The 23,431-nt window shown below is 38.5% G+C and overlaps 1 protein-coding gene across 5 annotated transcripts in view; it reads right to left on the reverse strand.

The window, feature by feature from the left end:
• The window catches only part of LOC122557958 (PHD finger protein 21A-like), a 305,652-nt gene that overhangs the window by 64,288 nt on the left and 217,933 nt on the right, over positions 1–23,431 (reverse strand). The gene's annotated exons all lie outside the window — the stretch shown is intronic.

The following is a 23,431-nucleotide window of genomic DNA, read 5'->3' on the forward strand; positions in this document are numbered from 1 at the left end:
TTATTTTAAAATACATGCATGTTGCAGTTATTTTGCAAATTAAACATAAATAATGGTGATAGTTCAGGTGAGCTGAATTTTCAAATTTTTATATCATGACTCTGAAGGAGTCTATTATACCTCAATTTCAGTTCAGTTGTTAGATTCTGCTGACCTGCAAGCTTAATTTTGTATTACAGTCATACTGCACAGAAACAGACCCTTCTGTCCAACTCATTAATGCTGATCAAATTTCCCAAACTAAATTTGCCCCATTTGCCTGCATTTGGCCCATTTCCCTCAAACTTTTCCTATTCATGTATATATCCAAACGCCTTTTAAATGTTGTGACTGTACCTGCTTCTACCACTTCCTCTGGCAGATCATTCCACATACGAACCACCCCTGCACAAATAAGTGGTCTCTCAGGTCCCTTTTAAATCTTTCTCCTCTCACACATATGTCAGTAAGGGTCAATAAGCTTTGCTGGAAAATAAAGTAAGCATGCAAATAATGACGACAGATACATGCTAATACTTTTTCACTAATCATTGGTCTCTTTTTTTTTTACTATGTGATATGTTTCAAAGGATCAAATTACCGCAGTTATACCCAGAAACATGCCATTTAGTCCAAGGATTTATGTTTGACATGTATCTCCTTCCATCATCCTTTACCCAACTCCAAAAGAGCCTTTAAATCTGTTCTTCTGTCATGTATATATTTCAATTTCCATTAATGCATCTACTCTAGATGTCTTAACTACATTTTGTGACAAAAAATTCTAATCTGCTTCTTTCTATCAACTTCCATAAGAGCTACTCCTCTAGAAGACACTGTCATAATAAATGAGGCAGCCACATTAATATTTCAAATAGGATAAATATAAATATACTTGGAACTTTTTTGATATCACTAACCGTTTTTGAATAATCCAATAATTAGAATGTCGATCACCTACAACTGACTTACAGAAGCACAAGTCCAAATTAATCACAACTGATTGCTTAACAATAACATATGATAAACAGGCAAATGTCAATCCCTTTCCACCAGACAACAGAATGAAAGTCCATCTGCTCAGGTGGATCTGTTCAGGAAAGGGGTACAACTGTTCACTTAAACAAAAAACTTGGCATGCCTGTCATAGAAGGCTACCCAATGATATCTTCGTTGCCTTGTTTACCTGTATTTAAAATATATTGTTCAGCATGTAAGGGCTAATGGATTAAACCACTAATGGATTTTCAACTGCAGTCATGTACAAAATTAAACAATTGGAATATCTAATTTATAAGAACACAAGAAACAGGAACTGGAATTCACTATTTGGTCCTTTGAGTCTGTTCTGCTGGTGAACAATTTGACCTCACCGCCACCTTCTTGCATTTGCTCCCATATTTTTCAATTCCCTTATTACCCCCAAATCTGGTGGCCTCTGCCTTCAATGCAGTCAAACATTAAGCATCCATTGCTCTCTGGGGTAAACAATTCTTAAGATTCACCCACTTTGATTCAAGATATTTCTTCTAAGCTGAGCCTTAAAAGACTGACCTCTCAAAACACTGTGATCATGTCTTCCAGATTGTCTAGTCAGAAAAAATACTTATATTTATTGAGTTTTGAGAAGATTTGTAGCTCAGGTTGAGGTTCTGGATGTAGGTTTGCTTGCTGAGCTGGAAGGTTCATTTTCAGATATTTCATCACATTACTAGGTAACATCTTCAGTGAGCCCCCGGACGAAGCACTGCTGATGATTCCTGCTTTCTCTTTATATGTTGGGTTTCTTTGGGTTGGTGATGTCTTTTTCTGTGGTGATGCCATTTCCTGTTCTTTTTCTCAGGGGGTGGTAAATCGGGTCCAAGTCAATGTGTTTGTTGATAGAGTTCCGTTGGAATGCCATGCTTCGAGGAATTCTCGTGTGTGTCTGTGTTTGACTTGTCCTAGGATGGATGCGTTGTCCCAGTCCAAGTGGTGTCCTTCCTCATCTGTATATAAGGATACTAGTGAGAGTGGGTCATGTCGTTTTGTGGCTAGTTGATGTTCATGTATCCTGGTGGCTAGTCTTCTGCCTGTTTGTCCAATGTAGTGTTTGTTACAGTTCTTGCAATGTATTTTCTAAGTCCAATAGTGCACAAAACACACTCACCAGCCAGGCTTCAAAAACTGTTTCTAAAAGTAATTTCTATGTTTACAGAAATACTTCAAAGTTAGTTAATGATTCTGGATGCAAAGAAACCCACAGGTTACTAACTAAAAAAACCAGAAACTCAAACTCTCACCAAATACATTAAAAATTACACATGTAAATCCCAGTTTATATCACACTACCCACAGCTCTGAAGAATGGAAATGTATTTTAAAGAGGCATTTCATTATTCATGAAAATTCTTATCACTAAGTCTATGACATCTCACCACCAACTGCATGTTAACATTAATGATACACTAAGTTACACAGCAATAATTTTTACATGTCTCTGGCATGTGCACCCTCAATAAAGCAATCTCAGTGATATTTCATTTACCAAGTGTATGAATGATTTTCAAATTATAGGTATTTTTCAATCAGCTTGTCAGAGAGGTTACTCGACATCTCTGGAGCAGGTGGAAGTTGAATTAAATTCCATTGAAATGATTAAGTTCTCGTCCCAAAAATATTCTTAAAGTAAAATCAATGGATTATGATCTATATAAATAAGTTTTGTTTGCATTACTGGCGATGTATTTGTCAAAATGATTCTAGGGTAAAACCCAATATCTCTTTTCCAATATATTTGGCATGCAGTCACTTCCTCCAAGAATAATTGATAAGCTGTTCAATTCAACTTGCCATCTTACAACAAAACAGCCCACACTAATATCACCGGTTTTAACAGCAAGTTTGAATTACTTTGGAAATTCAGCATGGGCAAAAATGGTGCTGTTATTAGTACAGCTTTTAAATTTTCAAGGCAATTTGATTCTTGTGTCCATTTAAATTTCTTGCCTTTTTCCAACAAGTTTGTTAGGGGTGCAATGACAGCGCTGAAGTTCAGAGTGAACCTATGGAAGTAAACATTCACGCCTACAGGGTATAAAATTTCACATTTCATCTTAGACATGTGGAAGTCAAAAGTAGCCTGTACGTTTGCTTCTCTGGGTGCAACTTGGCTTACGGTCCCACAATATGCCCCAAAAAAGTCACATTGGTCTTGGAAAATTCACTCCTATCCAAATATATGAACAATTAGCTTTTTGTAACTGATCAAACAGTTCAGTCAAATGGTGTAAATGCTCCCCCATATTTATGCAAAAACAAACAAGTCATCGACATAAACAGTACAGTATACCAACTCCTTCAATTAATTTAATGGTCAAAGATTGAAACTTTGTTGGCACATTTTGCATTAAAAACTGGATGACTTTGCATTTATAAAAGTCCAGCTGGTGTACAAAAGTTGAGACTTCTTTAGTTCCCTACTCCTCTTAAAGGAACTTGCCAGTACCCCAGGGGAGCTCCAGTTTCTTGACTTGGTTCAATAATGTCTGACAAGCTCTTCCCTCAACTGAGCTGATCTCTCTGGCTTAGGTCTAACAGGTGTTGCTTTGTAGGTACTGCATTCTCCACACCAACAGTATAAACAGTCAAAACTGTTTTCCCTGGCCTATCCTTACAAATTGATTTATAATTCTGTATTAGCCTTCAGAAACCACCAATGGTTTTATGAAAGATCAGATATGACTTTTTAAGTGTACATTCATGTTTTTAAATTTGATTGTTGAGAAGTTAATCTGAAATGAGCATTTAAAAGTTATGATGTGGAGGAGCTAGTGTTGGACTGGGGTGGATAAAGTTAAAAAGCTGTGATTTTTAAACTTTGTCCATTTCAGATTAATTCTCCCATTGATCTGACGTTTCTATTTCTTTCCCTACTTCCTTCATTAACACAGACTCCACTGCTCCCGCCCAACTATCATTCCTATCCCAATATCAACATATTAACATGACACATTCAATGATTCTTCCTCCTGCCTGGAGTAGTCTTCTCATACCATACATACTCAAGTAATATTCAAATTTTTTTGATAAAAGTTAAATTTATGGAGTCAACTATTACATGGATTCTACTTTTGATTGGCTGAAATTCGAGCCCAATAAAATTGATACTGTATTATTAGCAGAAGCCCAACTGATGAAAAAACAAGTTAAGGTAATTTTGAAAACCTGGGGCGGAATGCCACGGCCAGCAGACTCGGACGGCGAGCACATGGACTCATACATGTTATTCTGTTATAAGAGCGTAAGAACTAGGAGCAGGAGAAGGCCATCTGGCCCTTTGAGCCTGCTCCATCATTCAATAAGATCATGGCTGATCTGTTCGTGGACTCAGCGCCACCCACCTGCCCTCTCACCATAAACTTTAATTCCTGTACTGTTCAAGCAATTAACTATCTTAGCTTTAAAATCATTTACTAAGAAGCCTCAACCACTTCACTGGGCAGGGTGGTCCATAGATGCACAACCTTCTGGGTGAAAAGTTCCTTCTCAATTCAGTCCTAAATCTGGTCCCCCTCATTGAGGCTATGCTTTCTTGTCCTAGTTTCACCCTCCAGTGAAAACATCCTCTCTACTTCTATCTTATCGATTCCTTTCATTAATTTTATATGTTTCCTTAAGATCCTCCCTCATTCTTCTAAATTCCAATGAATATAATCCCAATTGACTCAGTCTCTCCTCATATGCCAACCCCCTCAACTCCGGAAGCAACCTAATGAACCTCCTCTGTACCCCCTCCAGTGCCAGTACATCATTTCTCAAGTGAGGAGACCAAAACAACGCACAGTACTCTAGATGTAGCCTCATCAGCATCCTGTACAGCTACAACATAACCTTTTAAACTCAATCTCTTTAGCAATGAAGGACAAAATTCCATTTGCCTTTTTAATTACCTGTTGCACCTGCAGACCAACCTTCTGTGATTCATGCACAAGGACACCCTGGTCCTACTGCACAGCAGCACGCTGCAATTTCTTACCACTCAAGTAATAATCCTTTTTACTGTTACTCCTACCAAAATGGATGACTTTACATTTATTGACACTGTACTCTGTCTGCCAGACCTTTGTCCAATCACCTAATCGATCTTTGTCTCTTTGCCGAGTTTCACAGTCCTCTGCAAACTTTGCTCAACCATCCATCTTTGTGTCATCCGCAAACTTACACACACAACACGTGGTCCCCAACTCCAAGTCATCTATGTAAATTGTGAATAGATGTGGTCCCAACACTGATCTGAGGCACACCACTAGTCACGGATTGCCAACCAGAAGAACATTTGTTTATTCCCACTCTTTGCTTCCTGTTGGTTAACTAATTCTGTATCCATTCTAATACATTGCTCATAATGCCTTGCATCTTTACCTTATGCAGCAGCCTTTTATGCAGCACCTTGTCAAATGTCTTTTGGAAATCTGGATACACCACATCTACTGAATCCCCGTTGTTCACCGTGTTCATGATTACTTCATAGAATTCCAAAAGATTAGGTAAGCATGATCTAACCTTCATTAACCCATGCTGTATCTGCCTAACTGGACAATTTCTATCTAGATTCCTGGCTATTTCTTCTTTGATAACAGACTCAGGCATTTTCCCCACTATAGAAGTTAAGCTATAATTCTATAATTATAATTCTATAATTGCTCATGCTTTGTCTGCTTCCTTTTTTAAGCAGTGGCATCACATTTGCTGTTTTCCAATCTGCTGGAACTGCCCTAGAATCCAGTGAATATTGGAAAATTACTGCAAGTGCATTTGCTAATTCTCCCACCATCTCTTTTAGCAGCCTGGGATGCATTCCATCAGGGCCAGGAGCCTTGTCTACCCTTAGCTCCATTAGCTTGCCCTACACTACCTCTTTCGTGATGATTGCTTCCAGACCCTCACCTACCTTCGTCTCTTTGTCAATTACTAGCACGTTATTCATGTCCTCCACTGCGAAGACCAACAAAATACCTATTCAATGACTTGGCCACTTCCTCATATCCCATTACTAAATCCCACTTCTCATCCTCTGTTTACTTTAGCCACTCTTTTTTTTGTTTTATATAGTTAAAGCAAAAGTTTCTGTCTTTATATTCTGAGCTAGTTTTTTCTCACAATATTACATTGCTTTACAGTGCTTTTTGTGGTTCTCTGTTGACTGTTAAATCTTTCCAAATCTTCTAGGTTTCTGCTGATCTTTGTCTGATCTTGGCCACTTTGTGTGCCTTCTCTTTCAATTTGGTAACCTCCCTTATTTCCTTAGACACCCATGACAGACTACCCCTTTTCCTAGTCCCTCCTTTTCACTGACATTTACTTTTGGTGAGCACTTTGAATAACTGCTTTGAAAGTCCTCCATTGTTCATCAAGTGTCTCACCATAAAGTCTTTACTTTCTGTCTACTTTATCCAACTCTTCTCTTGTTCTATTGTCATCTCCCTTTCTAAGCACATCCTGGTACTGGGTTTTTATCTTGGCACTTTCCATCTATATTTTAAATTCAACCATATTGTGATCGCGCCTACCAAGAGGATCCTTAAATATGACATCATTAATTATTCCTGTCACATTACACAGGACCAGATCTTGGTTAGCTTGCTCCCTTGTCGGTTCCATTACATACTGTTCAAGAAAACTATTGCAGATACTTTCAATGAACTCCTCCTCAGGAGTTCAATCAATATGTAGATTAAAATCCCCCATACCATTTTTACAGGCATTAGCTATTTTTATGTTTATTGCCAGCCCCAATGTAATATTATTATTTGGTGGCCTACAGACTACACCTATCAGTGACATTTTCTTCTTAGTATTTCTAATTTCTAATTCACAAACTTTGAATTTCTAATTTCCACCCAAATGGATTCAACCTTATTCTCTACAGAAACTATACACTGCTCTGATTTTGTCCTTAAATATCACAGCTACACCACCTCCCTTATCTGCCTGTCAGACCATGGAAGAAGTAAAAACGAAGGATAACTCAACTGATATACTGGATTGTTGGAATTCATAAAAAGGGTATAAAAAACTATTCAGGATCTTAACTTTACTCTCGAACCTTCTGAGGTTTGCTGGCTCAGCCTCGACTCTGGACTGTTACTACAGATCATTGACACCCAATGCAATCTGCAATTGTCTTGGAATGACTATTTCAGCTCCATTAAAATCCTACCACTCCCGCTACAGCTTGTTTCATACCCAGTCTGATACATTTTTGCATCCGTTCGTAGATTAAATCTTGTTGAAGTTTGCAGCAACAATTTCTTCTGTAGGATACTTGAATTGTCAACTCTTCCTGCTGTTGGCCACCCGCACAGATAGGATTCCTAAGCCATGTCTGAAGAAATCTTCAGGCCTCCAACGTTACCAGCATGTGATAGGAAGCTAAAATAGATTCTGCACCAATGACGTAAAAATTTGAGAGCCACACTTGCACATTATGAATGTGTACTGGTTGCAGAATTTCTTTGCATGTTTGGTTCTCTCAGGAAGTTTGAGTTGAACTAGGAGAAATTTCCTGATTTTTTGCTTCTTTCAAACATCTCAATAAAGCAAGAGATCAAATCCATCCAGATTTATGTCAAGTAACTCATTGATAAATGGTTAACTGTCACTTGACAGCAGTTGCAATTTGTGTTTGGAAGATAAATTAGTTTGGTCAAAAAATATTTCTCCTCCTCAGTGGAATTTGTTTATTTAAGTAATTTAAACCTAACTAAGATATATTTGAATTATAAGATGCTGTTCATATCAAACCAATCTTCCTTTTAATTTTGGTAGAAAATTCAATTTAAAACATCTTTACATAAACATTTTGGGCTTCAAGGTCAATTCATTATTGTAAATATTTGAAAACACTACAATGAATATCAGAACATATGGAAATCTGTGTTGGTCAAAGTTTTGTGCAGTCAGCAAATGTACATATGGAGCACTACTGCACTAAGATAGAAACATAGTGTTGTCATTGAAGCAAGGCTAATACTAAACACCCCAAGTCTGACAATCCCTGACTACAGAGTGTGGTGCATATAACCTAGGCTGATTCTAGTGCAGAGCTTAAAAATGTGTTGCTGGAAAAGCGCAGCAGGTCAGGCAGCATCAAAGGAGAAGGGTCCTAGTTGATTCTAGTGCAGTACTAAAGACTGTTGGCAGTCTTTTGAAGACGACATTAAAAAGCAATGTGAGATGAGCATAAAGAATCTTAAAAGAATAGTTGAAAAGAAAAAGCATTAACATTCTTCTGGAAGTCTGACTAACATCCCTCGCTTACCAATATCCATATAAGACCAATTAAAAACAAACTTTGATAACATAGAAAGCAGAAGAATAAACCTTACCAACTCAAAAAGTTTCAGCACATTGACATTTTGATTAAAACATTACAGAAGATTTAAAAATACTTGATCATAGCTATCATGGCCAAGTTGTCAATCACATACCTATTTGAAATGTATCATGGACTTCCAGTAGAGGGAGTTCTAATATCGTTCTAAACATAGCAGAACCACAGTTTCAGTTTCTTTTGCTAGCAGAGAGCCACAGTAATACTTAATTCAAACAGGAAGCTCAAATTACAGGAAGTGACCTACAGCCAGCAACAAACTTCTAGTAATATGATCATTGACAATAGCTTATTGGTTTCCACATCCCACATGCAGATCCCCAAAATTAATAGTATTGTTTTAACAATGATTTCTTGGTTTCAGACCCTGAATGGTTAAGTCTTCGTTAATTATTTTGTTTTTAAAAATAACTTGCAAACCAGAAAATATAAACATTAGACAATTTGTTATTCCCATTAAAAGGAGCCGTAACTCAGGTTTTGTTCATAGCTATAAAACAGGACCAGCGTAGGCTTTACTCTTCCTCCTAACAAATTTCACAGAAACATGAGCAATAGATTGAAAATGCATTTCTTCTATTCTTTTGGAAAAATGCCACCTAAATTCACTGTGACAAATTGGTAACAGCTTGAGCTGAAACTTTTTGATAAAAAGCCAGTCAGAGCAAACAAAATAAAATCAGATCATTACAAATTGTTTGAAATCTATGTTTTGACCTATGATCAGGACAGATAATCATTTACCATATAAAAAGTACAAATATGGAAAGAGATCGGTTAAAGGGTTTTTAGTGTTTCTTTTTAATAAGGTTATGGGAAGAAATATTTTCCTTTACTCTGGTTCTCTTGTCCTATGTTAACTCTACCTTGAGCCAACAAAGACTCCAAGAGTTCCAAATTGACACCAGCATTACTCCTGACTCAACTCTCCATCTATTGGAAATCTTGCTTTTTGTGGGAGATATTTCCTTAGGGTTAGCATACCTAATCTAGCAATTAAGTGGATCTCATTCATTTACAAGCCAGAAAGAATTATTACTTGCTCAAAGTGCAGATTGATGAGACCTCCACAGCAGCGTAGAGAATTCTTGCTACTTTACCAGAGAATATTGTTCCTCACCAATGTGAATGGTAGATGAGTGTACGTGATTAAACCAGGCTATAAATTACACTCACTCACCAAATAACAAACAATGCTGTGAATGGTTAACAAGATAAATGAGCAATAGCCAGACCAAACGGTCATTGCAAATTTCATTCATGTCTTAGAAGTGCTAGAAGCAACATAATACTTTTCTTCTACTATTGCTTAGGATAAAACTGTCCTTCGATTAATGATTAATTATTTAATGCATGGATTCCTCTGATTACCCTCAAATTGAGTGCAGCTTTTTTGCACTACAGCTAAGACACAGACTTAGACGGTTTTAAAATATTGAAATAAAATGAAATTAAAAATCATTTCCCTCAACTAACAGGATTCAAAATAACATTTGCTCACCTCCCCCTTCCCCCACCCCCCAAAATACAGTTGCTCAAAACAGCGAGAAATCTCTGCATTAACATTTCAAAACCACTTTCTATTGGATATTTGGAATTCACAGCATTCACAACTGAGAACATGCACAGTGAACTGAAAGGGTTTAGTTTCAAATAATGAATGATGTGGCATTGGTCTCAATCGAAGAGCAATAGACATCTCAGTGCAAAAGTATTTCAATTCAGAATTAGTTTACAATGATGAGGTACTAAGCAGGCAAATCTGAAAACCATGTCTTTAATACAACATAACATATTCTCTGGAACTTACATTGATGACTGATATTTATTAAAGTGTGGGCTGTGATCAGTTGGTAATAATCCAAAACACAATTAACAGAAATCCATATTTTTGTTAAAACCCTCAGTTTTGTGAGCAAGTACTCATCTTTGAGCAACAATGCAGATAGGAATGCATTTATGACGAAAGACATTTCTTGCAACACACTGAGCAGTCTCATACACTGTCACTGAAACACAACAGAAAAACTATTTAAAAACACAGCTATAGATTATGCTAGTGAAATTTTACAATCTGATCAGTGTAATCTACCTCATTTACTCCGATTTTTAACCTATTTCAACAATTTGCAACCGCTTACTATAGAAATAACTACCAGAATTCATGTACCAGCTAATCTATTTGTAAATGGCATGAAACATTTTACTTATTGACAAGAGTATCTTACTCCTCTAATAGGAGTTGAATGAGAGGCTTCTTGCAAAATGTGCAAAATCACAGGATAATTAAGATTAAGACAGCTCCTAATTTCAACCTTTGCAATATCAACAATACCATCTTTTTCAGCTTATCTAGAAGACACATATGAAAAGCTTTTACTTTTATAGTGTTCGGAGATTTTAAAATTTGTGGTAACCACCTTCTTGAACCATCACAATCCATGTAGTGTGTGTACAAACATGGTGATATTAGGGAGGGCGTCTGTGGTTTGGAGGGCAACTTGCAAGTAGTCATTTTCTTATACGTCTGCTTTCCTTGTTCTTCTAGCTCGGGGAAGACATGGCTTTGGAAAGTGATTTCAAGTTGATGCAACACATCTATGCACGGCACATACTTTTGCCTCTGTGCATCAGTGGTGGATAGAGTTTAAAATAGTGAATGAGATTTGGCCAAGTGGTCAACTTTGTCCCGGACAGTATCAATGGCACCAAAAGTGCAGTGGTAGCATCCATTCCTCTGAGCTACAAAGATCATAACTGTGCAGTCAATACTGTAAATATACTTTGGATTTGGACAACGCAAAGTGGCGTGAAATTATTTCCTCATGGCCACTTTCTTTCTTTAAAATTAGGTGCTAACTAAAAATCACAACTTGCTCACTGACTGCAAAATTAAAGAATATGTGCTTATATTTATATGATGCAGAACAATAACCTAGTGAAAGTTAGATACATGTTGCATTGGATGTGACTCACAGAATCGTAGAAGTTCATAGAATCCAGAATGTCGTCCCAATAGGTCCACACTGACTGAAGAGCATTCACCCGGACTCACTACCCTATCCCTGTAAACCTGCATTCCCCATGGCTAATGCACTTAACCTACATACCCCTGGACATTATGGGGAATTTAGCACGGCCAATTCACTGAACCTGCACAACTTTGAATTGTGGGAGGAGACTGGTGGACCTGGAGGAAACCCACACAGACAGGGGGAGAATATGCAAACTCCACACAGACAGTTGCCTGAGGCTGGAATCGAACCTGGGTCCCTCATGCGGTGAGGCAGCAGTGCTAACCACTGAGCCACCGTGCCACCCCTTTCAGTACTACCTCTCAATTGAAGTAGATATATACATTAGCATTACCAAATGTCCAGAAGTTCTCACACTCAGTATTGTAAAGCAGCAGGGGGTTAAACCCTCCAGCCTAATCATCAATTTTACCAATATTTTGCTCAGCACAAGAAACCATTTCCATATTGAAGTTACAAAGCAATTGTTGTTTCAGGTACATTCAGAACTAAGTTTAACGTTATTCCAATTTCAGCTTTTGCATCAAAATAACTATCTCCAGATTAGGCCAGCTGCAATGATGTTATATGAAATGAAATTGACAACAATCCAGAACTTAATGTATTGGGCATATAGCACAAAATGATTCATTGTTTGGCACAAACTAGCATGTTGTCTTGAGCCCACCAGGATAGCTGGTGTGCAAGTTGAAATTATTCAAACAGGTTAATTAACAGCTGCTTCTCTGAAATTGGATTGAAGAATATTGTTAGGAATACTTATATTTGGCTTTATAGTTGAGATAGAGTGTTCCTGATGTTCCTGGCATTTGGGTAATCCAAGACAGAAGGCTTTCTGACAAGGCAAACGTGCTATGATATAATGGTCCCATCACAAGCAATCTTTGCTTGGAGCTGGAGGTAGAAGAGCCAAGCAAGATCAAGCTATCAAGCTAAACCTGCTACCTCAAGGAGGACAAGAAAGATATAGAATGTAGGGAAATAGATGGTGACATCTTGAAAAATATCCATATTACAGAGGTGGTGGTGCTGGATGTCTTGAAATGCATAAAAGTGAATAAAACCCCAGGACCTGATCAGGTGTACCTGAGAAGTCTATGGGAAGCTAGAAAAGTGATTGCTGGGCCCCTTGCTGTGGCATCTTCGATAGCCACAGATGAGGTACTGGAAGACTGGAGGTTAGCTAACCTATTGCCACTATTTAAGAAAGGTGGTAAGTAAAAGCTAGGGAACTATAGACTGGCGAGGCTGGCATCGGTGGTGGGCAAGTGGTTGGAAGGAATCCTGAGGGACATTTGGAAAGGCGAGGACTGATTACAGATAGTTAGCAATGGTTGTATGTGGGGGAAATCATGTCTCACAAACTTGATTGACTTTTTAGAAGAATGAAGAGGGCAGAGCAGTGCACGTGACCTATATGGACTTCATTAAGGTGTTCAACAAGGATCCTCATGGTAGACTGGTTAACAAGGTTAGATCTCATGGAGTACGGGGGAACCAGCCATTTTGTTTTCGAACTGCCTCGAAGGTAGAAGACAGAGGTGGTGGTGAAGGGTTGCTTTTCAGACTGGAGGCCTGTAACCAGTGCAACAAGGATCGGTGCTGGGTCCACTACTTTGTCATTTATATGAATGATTTGGATTTGAACATCGAAGTCATAGAACATAGAACAATACACCACAGAACAGGCCCTTCGGCCATTGATATTGCGCCGACCTGTGAACTAATATAAGCCCATCCCCCTACACTACGCCATCATCATCCATGTGCTTATCCAAGGATTGTTTAAATCTCCTAATGTGGCTGAGTAAACCACATTGGCAGGCAGGCCATTCCACACCCTCACCACGCTGAGTAAAGAACCTGCCTCTGACATCTGTCTTAAACCTATCACCCCTCAATTTGTAGTTAGCAAGTTTGGAAATGACACCAAAATTGGAGGTGAAGTGGACAGCAAAGAAGGTTACCTCAGAGTACAATGGGATTTTGATCAGATGGGCCAATGGGCTGAGGAGTGGCAGATGTAGTTTAATTTAGATAAATGTGAGGTGCTACATTAACAAAAGGCAAATCTGGTTCTGGGGAGTGCTGCTGAAGGTTCATAGTTCCTTGAAAGTGGAGTCAGAGATAGATAGGATAGCAAAGACGGTGTTTGGTATACTTTCCCTTATTGGTCAGAGCACTGAGTATAGGGGTTGAGAGGTCATATTGCGGCTGCGTATGACATTGGTTAGACCACTTTTGGAATATTGTATGCAATTCCGGTCTCCTTCCTATCAGAAGGATGTTGTGAAACTTGAAAGGGTTCAGAAAAGATTTACAAGGATGTTGCCAGGGTTGGAGAATTTGAGCTACAGGGAGAGGATGAATAGGCTGTCACTGTTTTCCCTGTAGCGTCAAAGGCTGAGGGGTGACCTTATAGAGGTTTATAAAATCTGAAGGGCATGAATAGGACAAATAGACGAGGTCTTTTCCCTGGGCTGAGAGGAGTCCAGAACTAGAGGACGTAGGTTTAAGGTGAGAGGGGAAAGATTTAAAAGGGACCTAAGGGGCAACATCTTCACGCAGAGGGTAGTGCGTATGGAATGAGCTGCCAGAGGAAGTGGAGGAGGCTGATACAATTACAGCATTTAAAAGGCATCCAGATGAGTATATGAACAGGAAGGGTTCAGAGGGTTATGGGCCAGGTGCTAGCAAATGGAACTAGATTAGGTTAGGATATCTAGTTGGCATGGACGAGTCAGATTGAAGGATGCTGTACATCTCTATGACTCAAGAGGAAATTTGGAGGTGGTCATGAAGGTAGGTGAGTTCCAAAGTGGGCTGATTAGGAGGCTCTCAGCTCTCTGAAAATTTGGCCCAGTTTCATAAAAGGATGCCATCTAGTTATCATCTCAACCCACTTCTCCAATTGTACATTTTAGGCACATGGCTGGAGGTATGTGAAGATGCAATAAATTAAAACTTCTAACAATCTAGCACAGTTTTCACCCATACACAGTTGATACTGAAAATACAAATACTCATTCATAAAACATATTCCAAACCTTTAATTCCTTCAAGTGCACAGTTTCTTATAAAAAATTCTTATAAACTCAGTAACTATAAAGGCAGTTTATCCTTTAATAATCTCAAAGTTGTCAATCAAAACATACCCCACCCCACTATAATTATTGTTTTTGGAGTTTGAGATTCACAATAATATTAGCTGTAATAACAGCCCTCAGAAAATATCTGATTATGTGATTTATACCATAAATTGCTACCCTTTCAGGAGATTGGATTCCACAGTACAAATGCAAGCAACTCAAAGTATAGGCAATCACCAACAGGTGCTACCTTCATGATTCCTTGATACACTGACAGAACACCACAGCCATTAAGTTTCAAACAGATTATGATGGACATTTTGTGTGATTTTAAAAACTCTCCAAATGCAAAATTCAAGTAATTCTGAAAACTATTCAGTCAGTTTAGTCATTTTGATGAATTTGCAGATTCAAGCTATCCCCAAATTTGTGAAGTGAACCAAAAGCAGTGCTACAAATTGCAGTAGCTCAAGCAGTTTGAACGAAACAAGGCCTAGATTTGTGTTTTCTGCTGTCTGTCCAAATCCAGCCACTTCATTATTCTGGGCGGTAGGAAATTTAAGAGACCAAATTATAAAGCAGTATTGAAAGATGGTGAAATACAACTATTCGAGACACATACAAAAGCATTACAGAATGTACTTTAAAAAAACATTTTGTATAACATTTCAGAACAGCATGTACTAAATCCTTGCAGCAGATGCACAATTCACGTCACTGTAATTTTCAACAGATTGTATTTGAAAGAGGAGAGAGTGCAATTGCTTGTTTAATTGACCAAATTAACGGTTTATAACTAGCAGGTACATAATTTTAATTCAATATTTTTGAGCTTTTAAAAATGTAATTCTTAAATTTTTACTAACAATCAATTCTTGAAGAGTAAACTAACCAGGAGTTTTATCAGAATCACTAAAATTACATCCTGCTCCACCAGCAAATTCAGCAGTTCATCAAAAAACTTCCTGTTCAAATTAACAAATTAGAAAGGGAAGCTTCTAGCAAGAGACACTCCTCTTTGTACAGCTTCATTTACCCACCCTGTTCCAAAATAATTATTCGTGTTTCACTGATAAACTGCACAAAACTGAAATATTTCTCTAATAACAGAACATTTGTCGTCATGTTTTAACAGTTCTGTAAAACTGGCTTACTTAAAAACATTTTAACTTTTAATGTCAGCATTTCTCAGTTTATAACTTGGGATTTTCCCCTTTAACTGTACAACAGTTCGAAGGGCAGAATGGCCTACTCCTGCACCTATTGTCTAACACTCAAGTGCATGATCAAGGTTTAAATAAATAACTTCTGTAGCAATGATAGATTTGGTTCATATTGTCAAATGATAAGAACTTGTACTCGCTTGCCAAATTAAAAAAAAATCATGAAGCAGGCAAGTCTGTAATATTTTTAAGAACTAAATGAATAAATTCAATATGCCACAAAATGAAATGATAAAGAGCATCCATGTGGCAAGTTTCACCTCCTATTAGTTGATGCTATTAACATTAAAATAATCTGCCTACTTCTGCAAACAGGTATGGAGACAATAAAAAATTGAGACACAATGGCTGTGGGTTGATTTCTCTAGATGTCTTGAAATCTTAATAAAAATATCAAACTCAAATTGTAATACTGTACACAAAATTAAAAATCTAACCATTGGCTTTCTTTATATTTGAAAAAGTTTGCTTCTTATTCAGAAATATTAGACAACCAAGGGACCAGTGAAAATTGAGGAATTAAAATAAATTAATATCAGCGAAGAGGTAAGCATTTATAAAGTTATTTGAATTATAGGTTGATAAATCATGTAGACCAGATACGCTTCACTCCAAAGTGCTGAAAGGGTGGCCATAGCATTGGTGGTTATCTTTCAAAATTCTATAGATTCCGTAATGGTTCCTGTGGACTGTAAGGTAGCAGATGAAACCCCCACTGTATATGAAGGGATGAAGAGGGTGAATGAGAAACTACAGGACTGTTAGTCACCAGTAGTAGCTAAAATGTTAGAATCTATCATAAAAGATAAGACAACTGGACACCTAGAAAAGAATAGTGAAATTATGCTGAGCCAACAAGTTTTAAAGGGTTCATGTTCAACGATACTTTCATGAGGATATTACCTGAAGCATTGATACTTCAAAGTAAAGCAACTGGAGTCCTGCTGCAGTTGTATACAGCCATGGTGAGACCTCACCTAGAGTCTTATGTACAGTATTGGAACTCTTATCTAAGGAAAGACATACTTGTCAAGAAAGGGAATGCAATGGAAGATCACTAGGTGGAATGGAGGAATTGTTTCAGGAGATTGAAGCGACTCAATTGACATTCTACAAGAGTTTAGAAGAATGAGGGGCGACCTTAAAAAAATCCTGAAAAGTAAATGACAAGCCAGATTTAGACAACGTGTCCTCTGGCTTGTGGGTTTAAAATCACAGCTATAATTTCAGATGAGGAGGCCATTTAAAACATTTAGGAGGAATTCCTTCACTCAGATGTTAGAATCTATTATAAAAGATAAGACAATTGGACACCTAGAAAAGAATAGTGAAATTATGCTGAGCCAACAAGTTTTAAAGGGTTTCTTTGGAATTTTTTACTAAAGAGGGCTAATGAGCGTCGATGGAATAAGTGAATGCTTGTGTACATGGTGTCAATCAAGCAGACTCTTTGTCCTGAATGATGTCATACCAGAATGCTGTTGGAGATTCATGCATCTAAGCAAGTGGGGAGTATCTCCTCATACTCCTGATTTGTGTACTGTCGACAGTGGACAGGCTTTGGGAAACACTGAGCACGTTCAAGATAGAAATTGATAAATTTCTGGAGACTAATGACATCAAAAAATATGGAGATAGTGAAAAGGGCAGAGATAGATGATCAGTTATAATTTAGTTGAATTGTGGATCAGACTGTTGAGGCTGAGTGGCCTACTCCTGTTCTGATGTTTCTCTCAATTCCCCTGCAATGTCTATTTCGGACTTCATTATTTCTCTTAAGTGCTTTCCCAAGTAGTCTTTGTGAATACATGTAAACAGAGTACAATACTATAAAGCTATTCAACCATTTGAAGAAAACAAATGGACACCACAATCAGCACTAATCATGCATTTACCAGGCATCCATTCATGCAAATTGTACAGCTGGAAGTTTACCTGACTTTTCTCCTGCTCACAGACAGGACTGCTGATGCCAACTATCATACCTCATTTTCTGCTTTGGCTAACATTAGCTATTTCAGCATAGATAGAAGAATGAGCTTGAAATTTTTCTTAATTATATGGTTCATCAGCATGTCACATTGTAGATATTTTTAATCAAGATGCATACTTAGTGCCAAATGGGGGAAATCTAATAAATGCATTTCTCTAAAACATTGTAACTTCTACTATGTACAGTAATTCACTTTCTTCACATTTTCAAGATAATGCTTGATGTACAAGAAACATCTCTATTCTCATTATGAAATGAGAAAGAAATAATGACGAATTTTGTTGTAAAAGAACCAGAGCACAATCGGAGTTTCCAATAAGTATGAAAATATGTAGTTCAGTGTGAAACTAGGGTCTCTAAAGAAGGGAAGTTATGAAAGTTGGAGGATGGTGACGGCTGTGATCGATTAGCAAAACACACAAAGGTTTGATGGCAGATAAGCAATGGCTGCTAGCTTTATTCCATTCACTTGTGGGATGACAGCATCGCTGATTCGGCATTTATTACCTGTTCCTGGTTACCGTTGAGATGGTGGTACTGAGCTGCCTTCTTGAACTGCTGCAGTCCATTTGCTATTGGTAGACCCACAATGCTGTTGGGAGGGAATTCCAGGATTTTGATCCAGTGACAGTGAAGAAATAGTGATATATTTCCAAATCAGGATGGTGAGTAGTTTGTTGGGGAACTTGCCAGGAACTGGTGTTCCCATGTATCTGCTGCCATTCGAGATGGTAGTGATTGTGGATTTTAAGCCACCTTCTTGATCTAATACTATCTTTCATTTCCTTTGCTAACTGGCAATCTCACTTTTCCTGTTGGGTATTTTGATTTTAAAGAAATGCATTTTTTAAAAATAAACATTAATTCTTATAAATTAAAAGAAACCTGACCATGGATTTGGAAGATGCTGTCCAAGGATCTGAAGTTCTGTTTTACATCTTATAGATGGTACACACTGCAGCTAATGAGCATCAGTGGAATAAGCAAATGCTTGTGTACATGGTGTCAATCAAGCAGACTCTTTGCCCTGAATGGTATCATACCAGAATGCTGTTGCAGCTTCACGCATCTAAGCAAGTGGGGAGTATTTCATCACACTCCTGATTTGTGCACTGTGAACAATGGACAGACTTTAGGGAGTCAGGTGGTGAGTTGTTTGCTGCAGTATTTCTGGCCTTGGACCTGCTCTTGTAGCTGCTGTATTTACATGGCTAGATCAGTTCAGTTTTTGGTCAATGGTAACCCAAATTATGTTGATAATGGAGAATTCAGTGATGGCAACATCACTGAATGTTAAGGGGCAGTGGATTAGGTTGTTGCTTACTGGAGATAGTCATTGCCTGGCATTTTTTGTGACATGAATGTTACTTGCCACTTTTCAGCCCAATCCCAGATACTGTCCAGATCTTGCTGTATTTGGATATTTGAAGAGTTGCGAATGGTGCTGAATGTTGTACAGTGAACATTCCTATTTTCTGACCTTATCAAGGTGGGAAGGTCTTGATGAAGCAGCTGAAAATGGCTGGGCCGAGGACAGTACTCCGAGGAACTTCTGCAGAAATATCCTGGAGCTGAGATGATTGACCAATAAACGCAATCACCTTTTGTGTCAGGTATGACACCAACCAGGAAAAAGGTTGAATACCCTCCTCTAAACACCCATTGGCTCCAGTTTCATTATGGGTCATTGATGTCAAGTGCAGTCACTTTCATCTCACCTCTTTTGTCCGCATTTGAAGTAACTTTGCGCCAAAGTCAGATATTGTTTAATTTATAAGAATTAATGTTTGTTTTAAGAGAAATGCATTTCTTTAAGTTAAAAATACTCAACAGGGAACGTGAGATTGTCAGTAAGCAAAGAAAATTAAAGATAGTATGAGATCAAGAAGGTGGCTTATAGAATTGGCAAAAGTTGCAGTCTGAGGACTGAGAGAATGGAATAAAATGAAAGTAACAAGAAACAAACATGATTTGCAAAACTTTCACAAAGTAAGTCACAAGCAATTTCCCTGAAATAATTATGATCTAAAGGTCTGGCTTTATGTGGAACTGAAATATGTTCGGATTTGAGAACATTTAAATGCAACTAAAAGTTTGACTTAAAGGCATGAGATTTCATGGTACCTGTTGAGGACTCTCAAGGTAACTTCTTCCTTACTGTATAGCACTGTCACTATTTCCAGTGCTTCTAACCAGATAGTGATGGCTGGTCAGTGTTTGCATGGTATGATTCCACGAATATGACAAGTTGTTTCTTCATTTGTATGTGGACAGCTCTCCCAATTTTGGCGTAAGCCTCCAGATAGTGGTAAGGACGACTCTGAAGGGTCGACTGAACTGTGCTCGCCACTGCCATTTCTAATGTCAAGATTGGTGCCAAGTGGTCTATCTGGTTTCATTACTCCCTTTAGACAGCTTGTACAACTGAGTGGCATACTATATCATTTCAGAGAGCACTGAAGAGTCAATCATATTGCCATGTGTCTGGAGTCACACGTAAGCCAGATCAGGTAAGGTTGTCGCATTGCCAGATAGATTTTTGCAATGATTGAAAGTAGTAATTATAGTTGCCATCATGCCAGCTTTTAATTCCAGATTTCATAGAATTCAAATGTCACCATTTGCCTTGGTAGCACTCAAAACTATGTCCCCTCTGGTGTCCTCGATACTGGGGAAAGGAAACCGTCTGGGTGACAGCTTTGTGGAACACTTATATTCTGATTGTAAGAATGATCTTGAACTTCCAGTTGCCTACCACTTCCATGTTCATGAGCCAGTGTTTCTATCTCGGGCCTGCTGCAGTGCTCCAATGAAGCTCAAAGCAAGCTGGACGTACAACATCTTATCAACTGCTTAGACATCTTAACAGCCTTTCGGAGTCAACATCAAGTTGTACAATTTCAGAGCATTATCACCCTGTTCCTTTTCCATTGCCTACTTCCACAATCCCAGGTCTTGTCACAAGATGAGTTGCTTCCAAAACAGGTGACCCATTATCACCTATCTCGCTTGTCTTCCACCCTGGCTTGCTATCAACAATCCCTTTGCCTGGCTACTCTTTATTTCTCTCTCTCTCTGGCCCACCTCTCCACCCAATCCTTTCTCATCCCAGCCCTCAGCATAAATAACACCTGTTCCTAGCTGATTCTAATTCTGTAGAGTCACAGGACTCAAAACGTTATGTTTTCTCTCCACAGATGCTGTCTGACCTAATGAGCTTCCCCAACAATCTCAGTTTTTCTTTGCGTTTTATTCTCAATATTCCCAAATCTCGGTGTTTTATTCCCAACATTAGCCTGGGTTCTAATACTATACTATTGTCTCCCCTTCAACATTACAACCTATCATCTTAAAGCTGACGGGCTAACATCTAATGCTATAGCCCAAGAAACTGGCTGAAAAAAATCAGAAAGGTTCATGAAATTGTAGCCTATTAATCATGATTCAAAACATTCTGGCTAAAGTTTTTCTATGCTGCTTACTCTTTCAAGTGCCATTCCACTTGCAAGTTCTCGGAGAGATAGAACATTTTTGTTCTGTATGACATTTTCAAGTCTTTTTCCTTTTTTAAAGGAATAAGGAAATGTGCCAGCAATGGATGCTGGCTAACTGCAACTTTAATTATGTTGAGAGTTTTAAACACTGACTGCAGTGCAGGAAACTAACACAACTGATGAAGGGCTTATGCGAGAAACATCGATTCTCCTCCTCCTCAGATGCTGTCTGAACTGTTGTACTTTTCCAGCATCACACTTTTCGACTACTAACACAGCTAACCAATGTGTCCACACTTGATGCTTACACATGAGCAATTCCAGCAGGAATGTTACCAGAACTGTTGCTATACTAACTTTATCCTCCTGCCATGGGTGCTGCGGCTAACAATGAAGTCCTTGTGCTTTCTGACCAAAGATCAGTTAGTTCAGGAGCATAGAAGGTGCCAGAATGGCTAAATTTGTTGAACCACTGGAGAACAGTGGGACTTTCATCAGATGGGCCAATGGACGAAGTAGTGCCAAATGTAGTTTAATTCAGACAAATGGGAGATATCGTATTTTGGTAATGCAAACTACGGCAGGATTGATACATTATTAATAGTAGGGCTTAGTGGAGTGCTGTCAAACAAAGAGGCCGAAGGGTGCATAGTTTCTTGAAAATGGAGTCGCAGGTAGACAGGGTCGTGAAGGTGGCGTTTGGCCTACTTGCCTTCACTGGTCAATGCAATGAGTTTGGGTGTTGGGATGTCACGTTGCGACTGTACAGAACACTGGTGAGGCCACTTTTGAAATAAACAACTCAAGTCTGGCCTCCCTGTTATAGGGAAGATGTTATGAAACTTGAAAAGGTTCAGAAAAAGAGTTACAAGGATAGTGCTTGAATTGGAAAAGGCCAAATATGCTAGGGCTTTTTACCTCTGGAATGCTGGAGGCTGAGGAATGACCTTATAGACATTTATAAATCATGTGGGGCATGAATAGGATGATTTGCCAAAGTCTGTTTCCCAGAGCGGGGGGGGGGGGGGAAGATTTAAAAAGCACTCAAGGGGCAATATTTTCATGCAGAGGGTGGGGGGTATAAGGAATGAGCTGCAAGAGATGGCGGCGGCAGTGGATATAATTACATTTTTTAAACATCTGGATAGGTACATGAATAGGAAGGGTTGAGGGGGATATGGGCCATATGCTGGAAAATGAGATTAGATCAGTTTAGGATATCTAATTGGCATGGACAAGTTAGGCAAAGAGTCTGTTTCTGTGCTGTATAACTCTGCCTCTATAACAGCACTACTGAGTTTGATAACTAAGCATCTTGCATTCTAACCGGTTTAAAAAAAAGTTCATCATTTTTAATACAGTACTCTGTCCTCAATGTTGTTAAAGCTGTATGGCTATAGAACTTGACATTTTCATATACAATAAAAATTATTCATCATAAACCAATTTTTTTTTACTGCTAATCTTGCAATTACATCAAAGTAGCAGATATTTCAAATGACCTTTTTGAATGTCAGCATATTTTATCAAACATATAATCAAAATTATTACATTAATGTCATGACTAAATGACATTAGCATAATGCTGGCAATACTTATTGCCACAGAAATTGTATACTATATTTTTCTTACCATTAGGGGAACATACCATGGCAGGAAAATGACTACTCGTAACTAGATTTACACAAAAAACCACTTCTATTTTAGTAGTATAATCGCTGGTGTATTATTTGTAGAATCATGAAGTTTAGTGCTTGCTGGTAAAGTAATAGTGATTTTATTAAACATGCTGTCGGCAGTGTGGACATCATTCACAAATTTTGGATGTGAGTTCCAAATTGTAATAATTTGAAAGAGACTGGAGATAAGGGAGCTGATAGAAGCACAGATCTGCGATGGATGTATTAGATGGTGGATCAAGCTTAACAGGCCAGAAAGTATCTCCCTCCCCTTCCTCGACCTTTCTATTTCTATCTCAGGCGACCGAATCAACACGGACATCTACTACAAACCGACCGACTCCCACAGCTACCTGGACTACACCTCCTCCCACCCTGCCCCCTGTAAAAACGCCATCCCATTCTCCCAATTCCTTCGACTCCGCTGCATCTGCTCCCAGGAGGACCAGTTCCAAAAACGCACAACCCAGATGGCCTCCTTCTTCAAGGACCACAATTTCCCCCCCGACGTGATCGTCGATGCCCTCCACCGCATCTCTTCCACATCCCGCTCCTCCGCCCTTGA

The sequence above is a fragment of the Chiloscyllium plagiosum genome, chromosome 16, assembly GCF_004010195.1.
Source record: "Chiloscyllium plagiosum isolate BGI_BamShark_2017 chromosome 16, ASM401019v2, whole genome shotgun sequence".
Classification (NCBI taxonomy): Eukaryota; Metazoa; Chordata; class Chondrichthyes; order Orectolobiformes; family Hemiscylliidae; genus Chiloscyllium; species Chiloscyllium plagiosum.